The sequence below is a fragment of the Microcaecilia unicolor genome, chromosome 7, assembly GCF_901765095.1.
Source record: "Microcaecilia unicolor chromosome 7, aMicUni1.1, whole genome shotgun sequence".
NCBI classification, from domain to species: Eukaryota; Metazoa; Chordata; class Amphibia; order Gymnophiona; family Siphonopidae; genus Microcaecilia; species Microcaecilia unicolor.
The window spans coordinates 123,464,833-123,488,344 of NC_044037.1; the positions used below are offsets into that span (position 1 = coordinate 123,464,833).

At 40.6% G+C, this 23,512-nt stretch overlaps 1 long non-coding RNA gene across 2 annotated transcripts; it reads right to left on the reverse strand.

Moving 5' to 3' along the window:
• Positions 1-813: 813 nt before the first annotated feature.
• LOC115474834 lies at positions 814-13,950 on the reverse strand. 2 transcript variants are annotated; one of them, XR_003942914.1, is made up of 4 exons: positions 13,870-13,950; positions 8,538-8,617; positions 4,949-4,990; positions 814-3,145 (listed from the first exon to the last, which is right to left on the reverse strand). It is a non-coding gene; the product is annotated as an uncharacterized LOC115474834 (long non-coding RNA). The 2 variants fall into 2 exon arrangements; XR_003942915.1 differs by lacking the exon at positions 4,949-4,990.
• Positions 13,951-23,512: the final 9,562 nt, after the last annotated feature.

Genomic DNA, 23,512 nt, shown 5'->3' on the forward strand with positions numbered 1-23,512 from the left:
GGCGGTAGCCAAGCATTGCCGAGCACTTTCCAATTACTGCCAGGTTAGCGTGGGAGCCCTTATCGCCACCCCGCCACGTGGCCACATGGTAAGAGTTCTCTTACCGCATGCCCATGTGTGTCTGGAGGCTTTTTTACTCACTGCAGTAAAAAGGGCACTGGCTCATGGGGAAAATGGCCCCCACCGCTAGCGCAGGACCCTTTTTCCCGCAGCTTAGTAAAAGGACCCCTTTGAATATTAGGTGGTTAGTGTTAAAATGTCCCCATCAACTAAACTTCTCTCAGCTCTCAACTTAGCCTGTCACCAAACTGCGGGGTCCTTTTACAAAGGCGCGCTGAAAAATGGCTTGCGGTAGGGTAGATGCAGGTTTTGGTCGCGTGCAGATCCATTTTTTAATGCACCTGTAAAAAAGGCCTTAAATGTTTGCTGAAAATGGACATGTGGCAAAATGAAAATTGCCGCGCGTCCATTTTGGGTCTGACGTGGTAACCGGGCAGTATTGACCTATGTGTGCCAAATGCCACTTGGCGTGCATCTGTTATGCGCATTCAAAAATAAAAAATATTTTTCAGGTGCGCATATTGGACGCGCACCAAAAATGAAATTACCGCAAGAGCCACACAGTAGTCAGGTGGTAACTCCATTTTGGCGCACGTTGGGCGTGCATAGATGCTTATGCGGCTTAAAAAGGACCCCTACATCTTCTCTCTCAGAAGCATTCACAGCCTCTCTCCATAGCGTACAGGGGAAAGGATCTCACCAGTAGAGAGAAGTGGAAGGTGATAAAGGGAATTTCAAAAATAAACAAGTCTATGTAGAGGAAGAGTAAGTTTTATTCATATGTTAAAAATATTTTCACAAGTGTGATCAACAATGAGGGCATAACTTCGTAGACTGTTACATCTGTACAGTCTTAATATGTAAAAAAAACAAAAAAAAGCCTCACAAAGGTGATCTGTTACTTCCAATCAAAGTGCAACAGTTCAGTCACAACCAGAGTTAATTTAACATTTTCTTAAACATAGAAAGAGAAAATAGAATGGTTATCTCATCTATATAGGATTCATTTTCTAGATCTGATTAATGAGTTACAGAAACACGTTTCCTTATGCATGGTGAGAGTAAAACTTTTATCCAATTATTGTTTATTGTTATTGTTTATTTAATCCTTTATACACCACCAAATCTACAATAGGTCCAGATGGTTAACAACTAATAAGCAAACAGCCATTGTTAATAACATGGCTAGGTGCCTTTGGAGTAATATTTTATATAAAGCATAGAGATCAGAATTGTGACGTCTAGGTAAGGATGTGCTCATTTCCAATGGTATTTTTAAAAAAAGTTCTACCAATGCAGAATATTTTCTAAAATATCTGCAGGACGACATGTATTTGCCTACATGTGCAGCAGGAGCAGCCATTCTGCATTATAAAATTGAATGGCACAAACCCAACAACGTTCATGCAGAGTTGTTGGCACTTATAGATGGAAATGGCAAGTTTGCAACTTCCACAGTTAAGTGGTGCCACTTCCACATACAGGTGTCCCATTTTATAAACCTACTTGTGTAAATGCTGCCAATTAAGTACAATTGTAGCTTAGTTTCATTTTGGAGGTGGAAACAAACTGTAGGGGATTGTGTAAAGCTCTGGTCGAAATGAGCAGTTTTTAAAAACCTATGTGTGCCTACTCGTAAAACCCAACATGAAAGTTTTTCCCCAAATATGTGTATTCTCTTTGTAAAGCAGGGAATACATGAGCAGATTTTAGCCCCACCCAATCTTGGCATGGTGCAGACTTCTATGTGCAAATAGTGGCTTTCTGAAATTGCTAGTTACATGTATATGTAATACACACCCATAAAAAACACTATTTACATATTTACATGTGGTTATATTTCTAAAATAATGGCCATAATCAATACAATTGGTCAGTGCTCCTCTTCATTTATTACTAAAGCTGCTGCTTTTACACCAGAAAATGCCTCCTTCCAAACCATAAAACCTTTCATTTCTAGGGTAATCCCATCACCTTTGACTTATTTTGCTTTTTGCGGTTATTTTCCTTGGAGTTATCCATTCTCTTCCTGCCACTGTTGCCATGCTGCACAATCCTCTCAGATGCCCACAGTACACTCATCCATAAAGTAGGAAACACTACACTGAATGGAATGGTTTAGTAGTGCTTTCTACTTTATGGATGACTCCACTGTATGTCTCATCAGCCATCTTTGATCCTTGTTTGCCTTGCAGTTTTCCAAGAAACAAGAGCAGAGTGTTTTTGCTCATCACATCTTGTCCCACATGCCTCAGACCCACCATCTTCCCTGAGTGACTGAGACCTGGTTGGTTAAAAAAAAGACAGGTACTGCCACCAGGAAATGATGTGGATCCATGGATGTACACAAAATGAGGGCAGAAGCTGGAATGGTATAACACAGTGATATACTTTTACAAAAGTATTCTTCTGCTACAATAAATGGCTGCTCAACACAACTACACACCTGCACAGATTTATCAAAAAGCTCTATCATGTTACCGTATACTAGCACATTTTGATGTGCATTGTTTACTGTAAGTCCCATTTTATGGAATGGGACTTATTTACTAAGAATGTACATTAATGGTGTTAGCATACGTTAGTACTATAGCACACTTAGTAAATCCAGCCAACGAGGAGCTGTATTCTGCATTTGCACAACAGAGCACAAATACGTAATGCATAGATCATATACTCTGGTCCTATGCAAATAAAGCTATTCAGATGGCACAACACAGTTTTGCATTTGTTGGAGTTGTTGGAGAAGGCAGGACACAGCACTGCTGGAATGCAGGCCTGTGAAGGAAGGTCCCAGGCCACACTAATTTCGCTTGGGGGGAGGTAGGGTAGTGATGGTAGCAGGCCTAGGGGAGGGAGAGGATGCTGATTAAAATTGCAGGGTTATGCTGGCAACCCTAGCTCCATACCTGTTTCTACATCTTTGATTTTCACCTTCTAATGTTTTAAAAGCAAACATTCCAAGCAAAGCATCTTTTTCTGATCAGGTATAATGAGAAATCCCATACTGTGCATTTCACTGATGTTATCATAATTTTCCAGATAATTTATGAAGAATGAAGAGGGTGTTGAGGAGCTATTAAATCTGCAAAACAAAACATCCAGTTTATTCAGACTATGTGGTTCTTATCACTAATCAAATTAACAACTTGAATTAACTCTATTTAAAATAGTCCATCATTTCCTGCCTTCAAAACTGATTGCCACGGGGATGAGGGAGCAATGACCAGTTTGTGACTTCTGTATAAATTACACTGTCATATTTTTCTCTCCCAATACCAGTTTATATTGTGAGTGGGCAGAAGTCCAAAACAAATTGGGATACATTAAAAAGAGACCTAACATCCACAAGGCAATGTATAGAGCAAAATGTCCTGAAGATACCTTCTTAGATAACAATTCTCCAGCAAGATAAAAAGCAATTTAAGTATACTGGAATCCTAGGTCTATTTGATTAATATTTTGCTCCATCATCACTCAGCGTTTGTAAAACCATTAGGTTAAATGAGGCAGTCACATCATGCAACAGGAGTGGCAAAGAGCAGCTGCAATCAAAACAAAACAATAGACAGCACAGACTTAAACATTAGTAAAGAACTTTTACTAGCAGGAGGGTGGGCAGTTTTCAAATAGCCTATCTATCCAGATAAATGATTTTTTTGGAGATTATCCTCTATGAGAATAATTTCAAAGCAGTATGCCAGTATATGAAGACTGAGTGGGTGCCTGTTTCCAGCCTATTTTATAAAGACCCATAGATGCCTATGGGTCTATTTAAAATACTAGGGGCAAAGTTTCAGAAATCACTACTAGATTAAGGTCATGGACATTTACATCTGCACACACATATATTTTATAAACAAAGGGCTTACATCACAACTCCAGTCAAAATCTGCTCCTTAACACACCTAGCCACGGGTCACGTAAAAGCATGCACCTTGATGTTACCTTTATGTGTAACTCCAGGGGTAGTTTTATAAATGACTTTTACTTGGGTAAAAAAGCTTTTTCATGTGAAAAGTCTTTTATAACTGTAAGCCCAAAATTGGGCATGCAATTCTGGGCACAGATCACAGATCCACACATAAAAACAATTAGTTATTGGCGTTAACAAGCACTTAATTAACATTAGCATAAGTAATCACACTAGCATATTATTGGCATGTTGTTTAACGTATTTTCATGTTGCAAACACAAAGACAATTTAGAACATAATTATTTTATATCTCTCATAATTAAGAAACTTTTCTTAGTGAAAACAATGAAAAGCTATGCCAGTTAGAAGATCGATCTATCTATCTATCTATCTATCTATCTAGATAGATATTACAATCTTCTAACTATTATTTTTTGTTGTTTGTTTTTCAGCCAAAGAATTATGTAGAGTATGTTATTTATATATTAGCTTGCAGGGCCTTTTAGATGAGAGCTAAGCCCATATGTAAAGAAGAAAGACATAGGGGTCCTTTTATTAAGGTGCACTGAAAAATGGCCTGCGGTAGTGTAGGCATGGGTTTTGGGCACGCGCAGAATCATTTTTCAGCGCACCTGTAAAAAAGGACTTTTAAAATTTTTTGCCGAAAATGAAATTGCCACACATCCATTTTGGGTCTGAGACCTTACCACCAGCCACTGACCTAGCAGTAAAGTCTTACACGGTAACTGGGCAGTAATGACCTATGTGCACCAAAAGCCACTTGGTACGCGTAGCTGATGCGCGCCAGAAAATAAAAAATATTTTTCGGACGCGCGTAGTAGATGCATTCCAAAAATGAAATTACCACAAGGGCCATGCAGTAGCGAGGCTGTAACTCAGAATTGGCGCACATTGGGCATGCATAGGTGCTTACGCGGCTTAGTAAAAGGGCTCCATAATGTTTTTAGTTACCTCATTTGAAAGTGTTCCATTGAAAAAACAAGGTAAAACCATCTGAAAATAAGATAGTGGAATTTATTAGACAGAAGCTATTCTTTAAACATTCAAGGGTCTTATTAGGTTAACTTTCAAAAACACAATCATACATTTCAATTCAGCATGCAATGAATTATTTTTTGCATACTGGAACTTTTGAAAGGAAATCTGTCTTAGAGATAGTGTTCAAGGCATAGACAGTATCAAATTATCACATTAAGAGCCTGAGTTACCACTGCTGCTGCCCATTCTGTTCCTTTGCAGAAAATTCTCAGTATGTCATGCCCTAAGTTTTCAAGGAAGTTGTTGCATCACAGCAGCATAATGGGCATCACTGGTTAGCCTAATAATGAACAGTCTACATCCCTAGTTAGTCCCTTTTCTAATCTCCCAACTGCATGAATCTACCATTAGCTGCAGTGGGTATATTACACATAGAAAAGAGAACCTACTCAGTCAATTTACAAGGAGGGTGCTGTCTCCTTGCAAGATAGTTTTTAAAATTTGACTCTTTGTTTCGAGGATGTGAAGTATGAGCTTCCAAAAAATGAGAAAAAGAAAAGGGGAGGAGCCTGGATTGAAATGATCAGGCCAGTGCAAGGATATTAGGTCATCCTAGTCAAACTTTCAGCCTTAAGCTCTCTCAACTAGTTTTCAGGACCTAAATCCCCACCAACCCCTAATATTTTGATAATTAAACTCAATCAAGATCACCCCAGCACCACATCTCCCAGAGCAATCCCATAAAAACACACAATTGGGCATCATACTTTTAAATATTAAACGGTATTTCACATATATGTACACAATAGAGGAAATTCAATAAATGGCCCCCACAGTTAGGCCCCAGGATAATCCATAGATAAAAAACAACAAAGCAGTGGAATCAAATGCATTTATTGGAACAATACCCTTAAATCTATCAGCCATTACATGCATCTGTTTCTGAAAATCATTAGTTCAGATACTAATGATTTTCAGAACAGATGCATGTAATGGCTGATAGATTTAAGGGTATTGTTCCAATAATGCATTTGATTCCACTGCTTTGTTGTTTTTATCTACTATTTTGTAAGCAGTTGTGTGCCTTTTTGTTTTTTTGTTTTGCACCCAGGATAATCCATACTAATATTCTATAAATGATGCTCTGCATGGTGTGTCCTTTACAGAATACTAGCTTAGTGTGCATTTTCTCCCAGACTATATGGTGACTAAAGTTGCATGGACAAATTTGGCAGTATGGCCAAATTGCACGTGCAACTTAATTGTTTATCAAGCCAATCAGTGCCAATAATTTATCAATAATGAGCAATTATCAGAACTAATTGGCACTAATTAGAATTTATATGTGCACCTATCTTAGGGCCCTATTTACTAAGCTGTGCTATAGGCGCGCTAGCGTTTTTAGTGTGTGCTACAAATTAGTGCACGCTAACATTAGAGACACATATATTCCTATGGGTATCTCTAACATTAGCACGTGCTAAGTTTTAGCATGCACTAAAAATGCTAGCACCACAGTAAACAGGGCCATAAATGTATTTTGTAAAGTGGTGCACGTAAATTCAAATGCGCTGATCTCAAAAGGGGGGCCATGGCCATTGGAGGGGCATGGGTGAATCAAGGGCATTCCTAGAAACTATGCACACTGTTATGAAATACCCCCGATTCACGCCTAAGTTAGGTGTGGCTATATATACCAGGTTTTAGTTGGCATAAATGGTTGTAGCTAAATGTAGTCACGGGTCCGGGCGCTATGCGTATTCTATAAACCACACCTAACATTATAGAATAGCACTAAGTGTTGTTTTTTCCACGCCAATTTTTTCAGTATCATATAGAATCTAGTTCTTTTGTCTAATTTTGGGCGCAAGCATTTAAGCCTGCCAAAGGCTGGTGTAAATGTTCATGCCCAACTGACAGCAATTAGGGACTTCTTTTACAAAGCCAAAATAGTAATTCCTGCGCAGCAAATGAGAGGAAGCCCATAGGAATTGAATGGGATTCCTCTCATTTGCTGCACTGTCCAGGTACTGCAGGAGGGGAGGAGAGGGGGCAGAGCAAAAGTAGAGCAAGGAGTTACCTGGTTAGTAGTAATAGTCTGCTAACTGGGTAATTGCCCGGATAAATTTAGAACAAAAAAAATGCTGTCAAACTTTATCCAGTTACCTATTTGGGCACCAGTCTAAATATCGCCAGTACTCAGATAAATAGTGCCAGCCAACCTATACCTGGATATTCAGTTACAGCCAATATCCAGATACAGGCTCAGAATATCCAAGAATAAAAGACAGCATTTTAAAAATAAAAAACCTGACTGCTGTGGGCTGAATATCGGAGGGGAAGGGGAGGTATGATTTCACTTAAACTTTACCACAAAAAATTAATTGTGAACACAATTTGCATTATGTGTAGATAGCCCAGCATGTTAAAAATAAATCTCTGGTTTTGCCAGGGCATCCCTGTGGAGCTCTCTACTGGCTGGTAAACCACTTTTTTATATGCAGAAATGGTCTTTTCTAAAACTGTCTGGATTATATGTGCATAAAACTTATGCACATATTCCTTGTATATGCATACGTTTATCTGACTTGGGCAGAGACACTCCTGGAGGCGAAGTTGGGGTGGAATTGGACTTACGTGCATATCTTATAACATATCACACATATTCTTACAGCTGGATTACAAACATGGATATTTATTGGCAATAAATATAGACCTCAGTGGTGGAACTCAGTGCCATTGATCTTTATCCACCAACCTCTTCATTGGTCATTTGAAGTATCAAATTATACACTTTTTATGCCTTTTCACACTAAGAATGAATTTATAAATACTTTACATTAGAAGGGGTTTTTAATCACACATTTTAATATTAATGTTTATTTTGCAGGGGTTTTCCTTGATAAAGCGTACAGTGAAACATGATTCATGTCAGACAATTATACCCCCAACCGACAGTAGCTCAGATAAGTGCAAAGAATTAGTAAATTCATTCTTACCCCCTTGTTTACTAAGCTGTGCGGCAATGCCGACACAGCCCATTCAAAGTGAATGGGCAGTGTTGGCATTGGTGCACATCAGCTGCTAGCATGGCTTAGTAAACAGGGGGATTAGTGTGAAAAAGCATAAAAAGTGTACAATTTGATACTTAAAAGACTGATGAAGAGGTTGGTGGATAAAGCTCAATGGTATAAGTTTGAGTTTCACCGCTGAGGTCTATATTTATTGTCAACAAATATCCATTTTTGTGCTCCAGCTGTATGAATATGTGAGTATTAACTAAGCTGGTTGCAAAAACATTGCCAGTGGTAGAAGGTTATCTTATAAAATATGCATGTATGCACCCAAACTGGCAAATCTGTGTGTGTCAAATGTGTGCAGGTACTTTCCAGGGGATAATTTTCAAAGGAAAAGTATATGAATACTTTCCCTTTGAAGACTAGTGTAACTTACGTACATAACTGCCACACAAGTTAGACAGCCTCCAGCCAACTATACAATTGTATGTTCTTTGTTCATTCTGCAAGCTATAGGTTTCTCTTTTAAATCTTTGCCATCTTACCTCAAGTGTTCCCTGTGTATGTAGCTCTTTTGTTCCAACTCAGATCTACTCAGTTCATGGGTAGCAATCCACAGTTACTGCTGAGTAGCAACGGAATAAAAAAAATATCAAATGGGTCAATATTCAGTGAGACTTAACCAGGTAAGAGAGGCTCCTACCCAGATAAGTTTTGATCACCAGGACCATTCCTGGATTTTCAGCAGCATTATCCAGATAATACCATTGAAAATCTGGACAGACCACCCTAGTGTTATCTGGGTAATGTCATGGTGTTCCAGGGACATAGTTTCAGTTTATCTGGTTAGCAGCGATATTCAGTCCACCAACCAGGTAAACTACCTGGATAAAGTTAGGACAGATCCGTCAAAAAGAGATTAAAAAAAAAAACCCCAGACAGTTCACAGTCAGAAGACAAGAGTTTTAAAAATCAAGAAAACAAAGCTGTATGGTAAAAAGTCTTTAACAATGTTTAGTTCATTTGCTGGTACAAAAGTCATCTGCCCGACGCAGTCACATTTCAGCTTGCACCTGCTTCAGGGGCATATGATGCTGTCTTAATAGGGAGTCTCAAATTTGTCAAGATTTCAAACATCCAGCAATGAAATCTAATCAATTCCTCTCTGCAGATCAAAAACTCTATTGAGCAAATGAGCATTCCCACATGGCTCACACAGCATTTGGTTTAAGCAGTTACAAACAGGCCAACCTAACTTCATCCAGTTAGTTATTTGGGTATCAGTTTGAATACTGTCGGTACATGGTTAACTGCTGGAAGTCAGGTTATACTCAGATATTTTGTACCAACATTTGAAAATCTGAGTATAAACAATTATGGTGGCTAGCATTTAAATCAAATGCCACCTGCTGTGGTTAAATATCGGGAGGAAATGTTTCTGATTCTGTAAAACAGAATATTTTTACCTGCTCAGTAGGTAGAGGAATGGCATGGAAGAGAGGTGAGGATTTAATTTATACTCTGAAAATAATACAGAGAAATCTTTTCAGTACTGACCACTAAGAGGGTAACCCCCCCTGTTTACTAAGCCATGCTAGCGGCTGCCATGCGCTAATGCCGACACAACCCATTCACTGTGGATGGGCTGTGTCAGCATTGCCGCGTGGAATAGTAAACAGGGGGGAAATTTGTTAGGGCACCTAGGTAAGGACAGCACATAGGTGCATATGTTACCACCTATTTGTTAACTGCAAGATGCCTCCCTGAAATCTCCTGCACATACTTACATCTGCTCCAAGGCAGGAATAACCTTTCCACCCACATTTAAGACCTTTATGTGTGTGCTTTATAAGACATTCATAATTATCACTTCTGTCCCAACTCTCCAACCCTTCTATGCATCGGGGTATGCATTGGTAGCCTGTGTTTTAATATGTCTATATAAAATACAGTAGGCCCAAAACAGGCACCTACTTGCCTTCCCAACCTGTTATAAAAATCACCTCTCCATACATTCTCAAATGTGCGGTTAAAAAGTGCTGGGTTTGGGGTATTCTAAGGTTACAAGCAGAATTTATATGTGCAAGTGGCAATATTCATCTGCAAAATGTATAATTTAAATATCTAGCTGGGACACACAAAAAGTAGGTTTAAGTGGAACATCTGCTTTGGACATTTCACTTACACTTGTATATTCAGCAGCGCTGCCTAAACAAGTACCACCACTGAAGTTGAATTATTAGAGCCAGGTACGCTTGTCCTGTGCTTCAGACACATTTCTGGGAATACCTGTTTTAAAAAGCAGCTATATTAAACTGCTCTGCAGGGAATGTTTTCCAAATCTCAGGTCTAGCTATCTCCCAAAGTTAGGGGGTCTTTTACAAAGGCACACTAGTGTTTTTAGCGCATGCTAAATGCTAGAGACCCATATGGGTGTCTCTAGCATTTAGCACATGCTAATTTTTAGCATATGCTAGAAAAACACTAGTGCACCTTAGTAAAACGACCCCTTAGGTAGCTAAAACCTCTTGAAGATCAACACCAATGTTTTCCTGCATAAGTATAAAGCAAAGCTTACAAATGTATACCAATAAATATCTATCTATACCTACATGTTTATGATAATATCTATAAATGTTTCACAATTGTTTGAAAAAAAGGGGGGAAAAATGCTCAGTTAAAGCTTTTATTTGCTTCAAAATGTTGATTAAGATGAGAGAGAAGAGCCTGGGTAAAAATGAATATATGGCTATTCGGTTAATCAAATAATGAAAGAGAAAAAAAGAAATGAGATACATAGAAATTTAAACTGACAGTAACTACAAAAAAATAATTACATATAGCTGCTTTCAAAATAGACCAGCCCAAGTTTCTAAGTCAAATATTTATAAAAAAGGACTGCGCTAACAGAAGTTTGAAATCTGTGAGGAGTAACAGCAGTTATCAAGGCTTCAGTCCTAGCTACTGACCATTTGTATATCATTCACAAAAATTCATAAATCAGTCATCTTGTTTAAAAAAAAAACCCTTAATGACTCTTCCTGCATATTTGTACAGAAGAAAGGGTAAAAGTACACACAACAATAGAGAACAAAAAAGCAGCAAGGGCCATTCAAGCATGGGGTGGTCTAGAGTTCTTTATTCAGACAAGGGCTGTGTTTCCGCGTAACACCTGTGTCCGGGGTCTAATCCCTTTATTGGTAGTCCCCTGATGCAGGAGTTACACCAAAACATGGCCCGTGTCAGTTCTACCAATAAAGGACTCTAGCCTATCCCAAGCTTGAACAGCCCTTGCCTCTTTTTTGTACTATGTTTTAGGCCTTGTGCCTATGCCGGGTACCTTACTGCTGCTGATAAACATGTATTTTCCCTCACATTTCCAGTCTTCTATTTTTCTCCCTTTTCACCTCTATTTCCTGTGCCCCTTGGACCATTGTCTCTCCTACAAACTTCCATTTGCTATTCATATTTACTTTGTAAATGAAAGTCACCTTGTATGTCTAGAGATAGCATTTTCTGACCACTTTTACTATCCCAAGTCCTCATTTTAAATGAATACAGGAGGTGTGATTCAAGAAGGTGATTAAATTATGGCAGTTTATGCAAGATGCATGAATGATTAAGCAGTTAACATTCAAGCCTTGATAGAAACTATTGCTCACTAACGTATAACTCTGCCATGTGTCCTATATATATATATATATATACACACACCACACACACACACACACACACACACACCACACACACACGTCAAAAATGAGGCTCTTTCATGTAGTTACGCTTATTGTTGGCAGGTGGCAGCATTGTCCTATTTCCACAAGAGCGAAAAAGAACAGGCACAGAAAATAGAAAAATGAGAGGAGAAAATACAGAAAAAATGTCAATGTTAAAAAATACCTCAAAATGAGAAATATACTAGTCCACCTATAAGTGCAAAGCCGTTAAAATATTAAACATAACGCTTAAGAAATAGCCAGCAAGTGAAGAAAAAATAGACAATCAGCAGAGAGTCACAAGACAGGTTTCATCATATATAAAAGTCCGTTTTTTTTCTTCATTTATGGTTTGCTGGCTATTTCATATGAGTTGTGTTTAATGTTTCAATGTTACAAAAAGGCATGATATTTGCAAATTCATCATTTAAGTACTTTTAAAAAAAAAAACCTTTCTCATACAGTTAAAAGAAAAAGGAGACGGAACGAAAGATAGCAGTGTCCATGTTAAGGAGGAATTTTATTTATCCTTGAGATAGCAAAGTCAAAAACAAAAACACTGCCATCTCTTTGGAGCATTTATTTTTATTTTTAATATAGATTTTAAATCAGATGTTAATATTATTGGCTTTGGTCTATTACATTGTTTTCACTAGTTACTTTTGAAAATAAAGTCAACTCGCACATACATATATGCCCTGGAATTATTTACAGATGACTGACTAATCATCCCTTTCCGAATCAGCTGACTTTTCAATCACAAATTCACAACAGTGAAATAATTTATAATATTTTAAAGCTCAAGAATGATTTTAAAAATATATCATTCTCTGACTTTTTGTGTCTAGATATAATGGTCAATAAATAAAAACAATAAAATAAAATGTGAAAGCTTTATATTAGACTAAAGTAATACATTTCTAGACTAGTTTTCCCAGTTCGTGGCTGACTAAAGGGTACCCAGTTTTCACTTATAGAATAAAATGCTATTCTACAAGAGTAACATTTGCCACATTTATTATTTTTATTTATTAGGATTTATTTACCGCCTTTTTGAAGGAATTCACTCAAGGCGGTGTACAGCAAGTTGATGACAGCCCCTGAGTCTGCAGATAAGGTAAGAGGGGTTTTCCAAAGTTTTAATCTCACAGACTCCAGCAGGAACTGGGACATGCGGCTGCTATAAGACATCTTATTCTGAGTTACGTGTCAGTCTGTACATAAGTGTTTTTCTATGTGTATATTCTGTGGGTGTTTCAATTTTGTGAATGTTACTTTGTTGTGTGTATTCTGGTCTATGAGTGAAGCTGTGAGTTTATATACCTGTTTTCATTAAGGCTTTTTTACTCTTCTGTGTCTTGGGGTAATTTTTTAGTAACCCAGGCCATATGTTTATGTGTGAGAGAGAATGAGGACATGCACATTTCTGTCATCCTCTAATTGCGAGACAAACTGAGGTTGTATGTGTGTCTCTTTGAGACTGAGCCTGTAAATGTCGCCATGAGTATATGTGTTTCTGTGTTATGTATTCTGTGTTATATGAGTATGTTTGTGAACATGTCCATATATCAACCTATGTGTCTGCCAACTTCTGTATTTCAGGGAACAATTCTGCAAGTGGGTTAGTTTTTCACATACCATGACAGGAATGAACCTCACTCCTAAGCCAGAGAATGTGGAATGTCTCTGTGTGTAGTAGTCTGTGATCCATCTGAAGGCCCTTCTTCAGATAGCATCTCACTAGTATCCATAACACCTAGCTGAAAACTACTTTTCCTATAAACCAACACATACTGCGCTGATCACCTATTGCACCTCTATATCACGTGTATCTCATATTACTTGTGCTATAAATATATAAAAAGAAACCAAGTAAATGTCAGTCTTGTATTAATACTATCTGTGTTACTTCTAGATTGTAAGGATGGTAAACTGTTTTATTCTAGTGGGAATTTTATTACAAAGATAAGGAAAGAATCAAGGCTAACTCTTTCTGTCCCATATCCTTACATCTTAAACACCATTCTGGAAAGTTATATAATGTAGAAAACAAAAAATGTCAATTGTTAGACAAGTGAATAGAAACACCTGCTAGTCACAAAACTCCATATATTAAGTAGTCCATGTATGGGACTTTCATTGAAAAAGAGTAAAGCCTTACCATATGTTACTTGGTAGCCAATTTTGAGGACTGGTAGCTGGAGGGTTGAGACCTGAAGTCCAGAGAAGAGCAGCGCAAAAGGCTGAGATGAGGAAATGCACTCTTACTTAAAGTGCAAGAAAACAAATTCTCCTCCCACTGCCCTTCTGCAACCACCCCAACATCCAACCCCTCCCTGCTTGTCTTACCACCTCCTCTTACTCTCAGCGCAGGTCACATGACACTAACCACCACAGGAAATGAAGGGGAAGGCACTAGCTACATTTCACTATTTCTATTTGTACCTCACTGCCGGCATTGCCGTTACAATCAAAAAATGTTTTTGAAGTATGCACAGCAAAGAAGGTTGTAGACAATGGGTCAGTTCTGGGTGAAATAAAAAACCCAGACAAGGCCTTGCCTAAATCACACAGGTATACATAAATCTGCCAAAGCACCCCCTATCTTTGATTGGTGTAGTTTTGCTGTTCTAGTACTAAACTCCATATACACTCATCTATTAAGGCACCTCAGTTTTGATCTACAAATATTAATTTGTAATATTAACTGATTAATAAGCAATAATATATGCACTATATGCAATTATAAACAACTATAAAAAAAAATAATAACTAAAGTTTTTACAAAGTACAAAAGAAATCATATAAACAATATGGTTTTTTTTTCCTTCATTTCGTTATGTTACTCTTTTGCCTCTGACAGGTCTTTCACAAGCTATAAACTGTTTTCTTACAGAATTTTAACTACCTTTGATACATGTCATTCTTTCTTTACAACATCCGTAAAATCCGCCCCTTTCTTTCAAGCACTCTACCAAAACCCTCATCACACCCTTGTCACCTCTTGTTTAGACTACTGCAATCTGCTTCTTGCTGGCCTCCCACTTAGTCACCTCTCCCCTCTCCAGTCGGTTCAAAACTCTGCTACCCGTCTCGTCTTCCGCCAGGGTCGCTTTACTCATACTACCCCTCTCCTCAAGACCCTTCACTGGCTCCCTATCCATTTTCGCATCCTGTTCAAACTTCTTCTACTAACCTATAAATGTACTCACTCTGCTGCTCCCCAGTATCTCTCCCACACTCGTCCTTCCCTACACCCCTTCCCGTGCACTCCGCTTCATGGATAAATCCTTCTTATCTGTTCCCTTCTCCACTACTGCCAACTCCAGACTTCGCACCTTCTGTCTCGCTGCACCATACGCCTGGAATAAACTTCCTGAGCCCCTACGTCTTGCCCATCCTTGGCCACCTTTAAATCTAGACCTGAAAGCCCACCTCTTTAACATTGCTTTTTGACTCGTAACCACTTGTAACCACTCGCCTCCACCTACCCTCCTTTCTTCCTTCCCGTTCACATTAATTGATTTGATTTGCTTACTTTATTTATTTTTTTGTCTATTAGATTGTAAGCTCTTTGAGCAGGGACTGTCTTTCTTCTATGTTTGTGCAGCGCTGCGTACGCCTTGTAGCGCTACAGAAATGCTAAATAGTAGTAGTAGTAGAGATGGTCTCATCTGGTTCTTCAATGGAAATTATCAGAATAATTTTTAAAAGCTCTAGGAACTTAGACTTTGGCTTTAAAAATTTCCCATCTTGGAGAGCCGAAATCTACTATTCTACTACTCCTCATCATTTCTATAGTGCTACTAGACGTAAGCAGCGCTGTACACCTGAACATGAAGAGACAGTCCCTGCTCGACAGAGCTTACAATCTAATTAGGACAGACAAATAGGACAAACAAGAGATAAGGGAATATTAAAGTGAGGATGATAACATAAGGGTTCTGAACAAGTGAATAAGGGTTAGGAGTTAAAAGCAGCATCAAAAAGGTGGGCTTTTAGCTTAGATTTGAAGACGGCCAGAGATGGAGCTTGACATACCGGCTCAGGAAGTCTATTCCAGGCACATGGATAAAAGGAACGGAGTCTGGAGTTAGCAGTGGAGGAGAAGGGTGCAGATAAGAGAGATTTACCCAGTGAATGGAGTTCCCGGGGAGAAATGTAGGGAGAGATGAGAGTGGAGAGGTACTGAGGAGCTACAGAGTGAATGCACTTATAAGTCAATAAGAGGAGTTTGAACTGTATGCGGAAATGGATAGGAAGCCAGTGAAGTGACTTGAGGAGAGGGCTAATATGAGCATAATGACACTGGCGGAATATTAGTCGTGCAGCAGAATTTTGAACAGATTGAAGAGGAGAGAGATGGCTAAGTGGGAGACCTGTGAGAAGCAAGTTGCAATAGTCTAAGCGGGAGGTGATAAGAGTGTGGATGAGGGTTCTGGTAGTGTGCTCAGAAAGGAAAGGGAGAAAGAAACGACAGGTTTTAGCAGTCTGCTGAATATGTGCAGAGAAGGAGAGGGAGGAGTCGAAGATGACCCCAAGGTTACGAGCTGATGAGACAGGAAGGATGAGAGTGTTATCCACAGAAATAGAGAATGGGGGAGGAGGAGAGGTTGGTTTAGGGGGAAAGATAAGAAGCTCAGTCTTGGTCATGTTTAGTTTCAGATGGAGCTGAGACATCCAGGCAGCAATGTTAGACAGGCAGGCTGATACTTTGGCCTGGATTTCAGCTGAGATTTCTGGTATGGAGAGGTAGATCTGGGAGTCATCAGCGTAAAGATGATACTGAACACCATGGGATGAGATCAGAGTACCAAGGGAAGAAGTATAGATGGAGAAAAGAAGAGGTCCCAGGACAGATCCCTGAGGTACACCAACTGACAGTGGGATAGAAGTAGAGGAGGATCCACTAGAATGGGAGAGATAAGAAGAAAACCAGGAAAGAACAGAGCCCTGAAATCACTTAGGCAAGGCCAGAGCCAGGAAATGCAATAGGGGCTCAACATTGCTTTCAAGTGGTGGACACCTAATATACAAGAGTTAAATGAAAAATAATGCCTCCACCTCCATAACATTTGTTAAATTAAGATATTGTAATGAATGCTTGAACTTCCTCTTTTTATTACATGCATTTACTTTTCTACATAGTTGCCATCATTCACCACACATTTCTGCCAACAATGGACAAGTTTTTGAAAGCTGTCATGAAAGCATCGCACATCTTGCCTCTTCAACCAGTTGCTCACAGTCCATTCTACTTCTTCATTCTAGTCAAACAGATGACCCTGAAGGTATTCCTTCAATTCTGGAAAAAGATGAAAATTGCATGGTGCTAAGTCTGGGCTGTATAGCAGATGGGGTAAGACTGTGTGGCCCATCTTCGCAATTGCCTCTGTGGTGTTTCTTGCTGTGTGAGGCCTAGTGATGCCCTGTTGCAACAACATTTCCTTCTTGTGCTTTTGAACTCTTCTCAGTTGTTCTTTCAAAGTTTTTAGGGCTTTAATTTAACGCTTTGAGTGATCCTCCAATTGTCCTTTATGAGTTCATCAACTTTTTTCTTGTGAGACTCATCTGCTGCTGTCCCAGATCATCCACTTTGTTTTGATCACATATATCATCTCTTCTCAGTCCACAATCTTTATATTTTTTGGTCCAGTGAAGCACAGTACTCACATCAACACAGTTATCACTGTAAGCCCCCTGGCTGTAGATGTGAGCTAGGCAGCTGCCTAGTCACTGCCCAGGATGTTGGGAAGAAGGGCACACAAAGAACTATTTGGTGGGACCAGGGCCGGGGCCAACTTTAAGGCTGGAGGGCTGGGCAAGTGAGGCATTAGACTTTCCATCTACACAATCCAGATCACACCATGAAGTAAATTAAAACTGGAACTTTACTGCACTCTCAATTGAAGAAACACAGGAAACAATGAACACAAAAAGGTCATGCCAAATGCCAACTTATATACATTGGATATCCTTCCTCATGCTCATATCAGTCTATATATGTAAAGCAGTCGTGTGTGTTTGTTTGTCTGTGTTCGAACTTCTACAGCCCCTGAAGAGCTATGGCCACCAAACCTGGCATGCAGACTCTACCTGCTGTTGCTGAGGTTATTGTATTGTTTGAAGCAATTCAGTTCATGGGGGCACTCAGGGGAGGGGGAGTAATACCTCCATCCATTAAATGAATAGTCTACAGGTCGGAAAGTTCTTTCTTGCTGTTGCTATGTAACAGACTGCTTAGGATAGGGTGAGGGCTTAGAGATTGGGGGGAGAAAGACGGACAGCAGCTATGCAGTTGTCCCCCTCTCATTCTCTAATACCCTCTTCCCTAACAATTTCAATACAAGGAGGCTCAGAGACTCAGGGCCGGATTTAGGCAGGGGCAACAGAGGCGGTCGCACAGGACCCCGTGCTCCTGGGGGCCCCTCATCTCTGGCATGTCTGTCCTGTCTCAGAACACCTCCTTGCTCTGTACCTTAATGTGCATCCACATTTCAATAGAGAGCATCAGGCAGAGGCAGCAATTTTCATATCCCGTCAGCTGCCAAGCCCAGAGCCTCCTCGCTGCTGCGTCCCGCCCCTTTTGATGTCACTTCCTGCTTCTGCAAGGGCAGGATGCAGCAGCAAGAAGGCTCTGGGCTTGGCAGCTGACGGAATATGAAAATCGCTGCTGCTGTCTGCTACTCTCTACGAAACATGGTGAATGCATATCAAAGTATGGGGTGAGGTGGGGTTCCGAGAGCTCTAAACCTCCTTTTAAACTCTGATAAATTATGGCTTATGGTGGCAGGCGGGTGGGCAGGCAGGGTGGGCTGGGCAGCCCACTGAACTGGTCTGCACAGGGCCCCACAATTGCTAAGACTGGCCCTGAAGAGACTGATGGGAACAGAGTAGGGAGAAAGTATTGGGGTCAGACTGGGAACTGTGTGTGTGTGTGCATGAATTCACTACCCCACAGTGGCGTAGCCAGAATGTAATTTTTTGGGTGGGTCAGTGGGTAGGTTGGGTGGGCATGCATTTCCTCTTCCCTTCTCCACCCCCCCCCCTGAAATCCCATCTGAGCCCCCCTGCACAACCCAGTCCCAACCTGCCTACCAGCTCCATGATCGGCGAGCAGACAACCCTCGTCTTCCACCCGGCACCGAGCCTTAAAAAAAAAACCGGAAAAACGCTTCGGGTCTGCTGTGCGCTGCTGTAAAGCAAGCAGCAAATCGCTTAGTCGCGTCGGCCCTTCCTTCACTGTGTCCCGGAAATAGGAAGTTACATCAGAGGACGGGACACAGTGAAGGAAGGGCTGATGCGACGAAGCGATTTGCTGCTTGCTTTACAGCAGCGCACAGCAGACGCGAGGCGTTTCTCTGTTTTTTTTTTTAAAGGCTCAGTGCCGGATGGAAGATGAGGGTCGTCTGCTCATCGATCATGGAGCTGGTAGTAAGGTGGGGACTGCAGCGCCAGCAGAGCACCCCCCCCCCCCCCCCCTGCTGACACCCGGGGCGGACGTTGGCTGGGCGGGCCTGGAGAGAAACTGGCTGGGCCTGGGCCCATCCAGGTCCGCCCCTGGCTATGCCACTGCATCCGGTCCTGGCAATTTGCTACTCAGTTGGTGCAGAGATGGAATGTGGACCTGAGGGTGAGCATCCGGGAGGAAGAGATTCGCCAATTGCTACATCTGATCCCTAGTTACTTGTATAGTACAGTCTATAGGGAATATCAATTTAGGATCATTACTAGATCATATTTTTCTCCTCAGCAGGCATACCATGCTGGGTGTGCAACTTCTATGGAATGTGTTAAATGTGATCATGTCCCCCTTTCCTCTCCCTTTTCTCCTATCCACAAGCAGCTGCCCTCTTCTCTCCCTCCCATCCATGAGTAGCTTTCCCCCTTCTCTCCTTCCCCTCTTAGGTCTCTCTTGCAGCCCTGGTGGTCTAGTGGCCTCTTCGGGACAGGAGAGAGCCAACTCTTTCCTGCCCATCCCTGCTGACCTCCCTGCTGCCACTGCTTCTTGAAAATGGCTGTGTCCTCACAAGGCCTCCGTTTGAAGTCTCAGCAGCCATTTTCAAGAAGTGGCGGTAGCAGGGAGGTCAACATCAGCAGGCAGGAAAGAGTGGAGTTCTTTCCTGCCCCAAAGAGGCCACTAGACTACCAAGGTGTGCTAAGGTAGGCTGGGGAGGAGGAGAAAGCAAGCCCGTCCGCCCGCCCACCAACCTGCCAGCCCAGAAATCCAGAAAAATGGGCTGGCTGCAAAAAAAACGTCTGGACCCACAACAGTCCTCTGAAAAGGAGGACATGTCCAGGAAATCAGGACGTATGGTAACCCTAGGTAAAGCCATCCAGTACTATACTCAGCTCTGCTCTGCATGTGGCTCTGCTCCTGCATAGTTGAAGTCTCAGAGGAATAATGACTGCATCGGGATGACCGAGGTATTTAATCCCACTGTGGGTACCACCCAAACACAGCAGGGTGCCTCCACCTTAAGCTGAGCCACCAAACACAGGGAGGGGTGAGGGACAGGTCTCCAGCACCTGGGGAAAGGCTGGGAAGTAAACAGAATAGATGTTTTCTGCTGCCTGAGATTCAGCATTGGTCAATAGATATGCCCCTTGTCCTGCTTCCACAGTTACGCCACTCTAAACACTCTAAACAAACACTCTAGTTCACCTAATGCAGTAATTTCCAAACTTGAGGATGGGACCTTAAATGGAGTCTTGTCTTTAGTGAATGGGGTCTCAGAAACAGGGCTGGTTCCTCTCCCTCTGGACCTCCACTTTGACCCCTGCCCAGCAGTGGCGGTGAGCACAGGGCCTGAGTTACTGAAGGTACACAACAAGCCCTGACCCCTCCTTCTGTGAGGGCTCCAGTTAGACTGCAAACCCATGAAAACTACTGGGGTCTGTTAACACACACTGACACACAGGATCCTGTGTAGACCTCTGCTACTGCTGCCATGACTACTGCTGCTGCTGTCTTTGTGGTTTGGATAAGAGAGGGCAGGAGGAAGTGGATAAGAAAGGGGAAGAAAAAGGAAGTCTGCTAACTTTTTCAGCTTTATCAGGGATCACATGAATTTTCAAGTATTTAAATGGGGTCATATTGGATAAAAACTTAGGAAGCACTGGCCTAATGACACTGGGTTGGTCCCCACTGCAACAACCAGCGTGCGCAGGGACAGAAGAGCAGAAAGCATTTCAGCTCTAGCTTCTTCTAAACTCCAGACCATGCTACTTTTTTTTTTTTTTTTTTACCACAACCAGTAGTCAGCAAGAAGGACCCAGTTTTCACATTGCTGGATTTGGTACTGGCAGCTGGTCTTGCCAGATAAAAAAACTAGCCAAGTCAGCTGAATACAAGTTAGTTGTCATCCCTGGGTACAGTAAGTAAGGTTTCAGTTTCCTTACAAGTAGCCATTTTCTTTCTGTAGTAATGAAAGGTACTGTTTTGAACTTTAGACTCTGTATTATGCTTTGAAAGCCACTTTAATTTATGTAACTTAACACTTACCATGATAGCTGTCTCTCAGAATAACTATTAGGAAAAAAAAGGGAATTGTATTTGTGGGGTTTGTTGATTTTTTTACTTGTTTCTCAAGTAATGATCTCTAAGATCTTTCATGCCTCCCCTTCCACTAGCTGATTTTTAAAACAAAACAGGAAGAAACAAGGGAATGAGCAGTTATGGTTAGCTAGAGATGCAAACTGCCTTGTGCATTGACAAAGAATTAAGAGTATGGAGGTTTAAAAATGCTAAATCTTACAATGCATTTTAATGGAAAACAAAACATCGCTCTCCAACTCTCATCACATACAATCCATTTTCACTTTAATGTTTAGTGTGCTATCCTACTTCAGATGGAACTTTCATATAAAAATTCAAAAAGTGACCTCGCCTTCCTGTTGAGGTAATTTTGTACCCCAGCCCATGTTAAGCAGGGGAAGTAAGTTTGTCAGATAGTTCCAGATTTCAGGATAGGTTGATCTAGTCTTGGAATTACCCTATTGCATGCCTGAACTTGTAATTTATTTATTTAAAAAAATTTGCTCTCACAATTCTAGGCAGAAAAAGGAACATACATAAAATACTCATCAACGCATAACAAGAACAACTCTGCTAAAAACAATAATAAGAAAATACTATAAAAACAATTAAATTGAAAAGGCTTTCAAAAAACAAATAAGCCTTAAGCTGTTTTCTAAATTGCTTCATAGATCTAATATTCTGTATTTCAAAAAGTAATGCATTCCACAGATTTGCGCCTTTGATATACAAAATTGAAGAGCAATATACATCCAATCAAATGTTGCAAAACGATGGTATATCAATCAGCAATTTATCAGCCGAGCAAAGACAGCATCCTGGATGATAACTTCTTAGGGGTCCTTTTACTAATGATAGTAAGTGTTATCATGTGCTTACCACAGCTTAAAATGGCATATTGTGGGATGGTTTCAGGCATTCTGTGGTAAATGCCAAATCAACATGTGCTAAAAAATATGTTTTATTTTTGCACCGAGGGGGCATGTCTGGGGCAGAGAGTGGGCATTTGACACAGCTACATTACCGCACACTAAGTGATTAGCACAGGATTACCACATGAGCTCTTAACTGCCTACAAAATAGGTGTCTGCAAGTGCTAATGCTGTAATTTTTTTTAATGGGTGAATGCTAATTGTGACAGCACGTGGCCATTAATGCAAAAAATGGAACATCGACCATTTTAATGCCATGTAAGCCGCATTGAGCCTGCCATGAGTGGGAAAGCGCGGGGTACAAATGTAACAAAAAATAAAAAAATAATAAAAATAAAAATGGCCTTAGCATGCAGGAAAAGTCTGCATAAGAGTGTACTAAGGCCAATTTATACCACAGCCCAGTAAAATGACCCCTTAGTGAGGTAGCAATAACAAGCAGAGCCTGATTGTTCAAAGCTTTGTGTATCAAGACTTTAAATTCAACATACCATTGCTCCAGCTGCCAATGTAATTCTTTAAGCACTGGGATAAGATGATCACTTCAAGATAAATCAGCCATTAAGGGGGAGATTCTATATATGGCACCTAAAAAAAATCAACCCCGAAATCAGTGCCAACTAAGCATATTCTATAATCGTTGCTAGATTTAGGTGCTGATTATAGAATACACTTAGTTGATATTTCAGCGCCTAAATCTACGCACATCCATTTACACCAACAAAAATGTGGCGTAAACCCCAGTGCGTACATTTAGGCGCACTGGGCCATATTCTATAACTAGTGCATAAATTTTATAATGCCCACAAAACGCCCATTTCCCCGCCTATAACCACCCCCCTTTTTGCCTGCGTGCATTAGAAGTTCAGCACGCATTGTTACAGAATACGCTTAGTGACTTCTGCACCTAAATTCTAATCACTGCCTATTAGTGCTCATTATTCCTTGTTAAGTGCTGTTATCAGCGCTCAGCTTATTAAGCTTGTTAAGTTATGCGCATTGTTATAGAATCAGCATGGATCTCTAGACGCATTATATAGAATCCGGGGATAAATGAGTGGCAGCATTCTGTTCTACTGGCAGAGCATGAAGCATATAGTTAGGAATATCTAAATATAGGGAACTGCGATAATCTAATAACAGTGAGACTAATTCCTGTAACACAGTTTGAAAATTGTCAACGAGAGAAGACCCTTAAGCTTTCTAGACACTTTACTTAGGGAAGGCAATAAGAAGACCGAGCAGGCACTGGTGTAAAATCAGGACTGGATCAATCTTTAATGAAAATCAGGAGCATGTTGGCAACTCTAATTTGGAAACAGAGTTACCCCAAC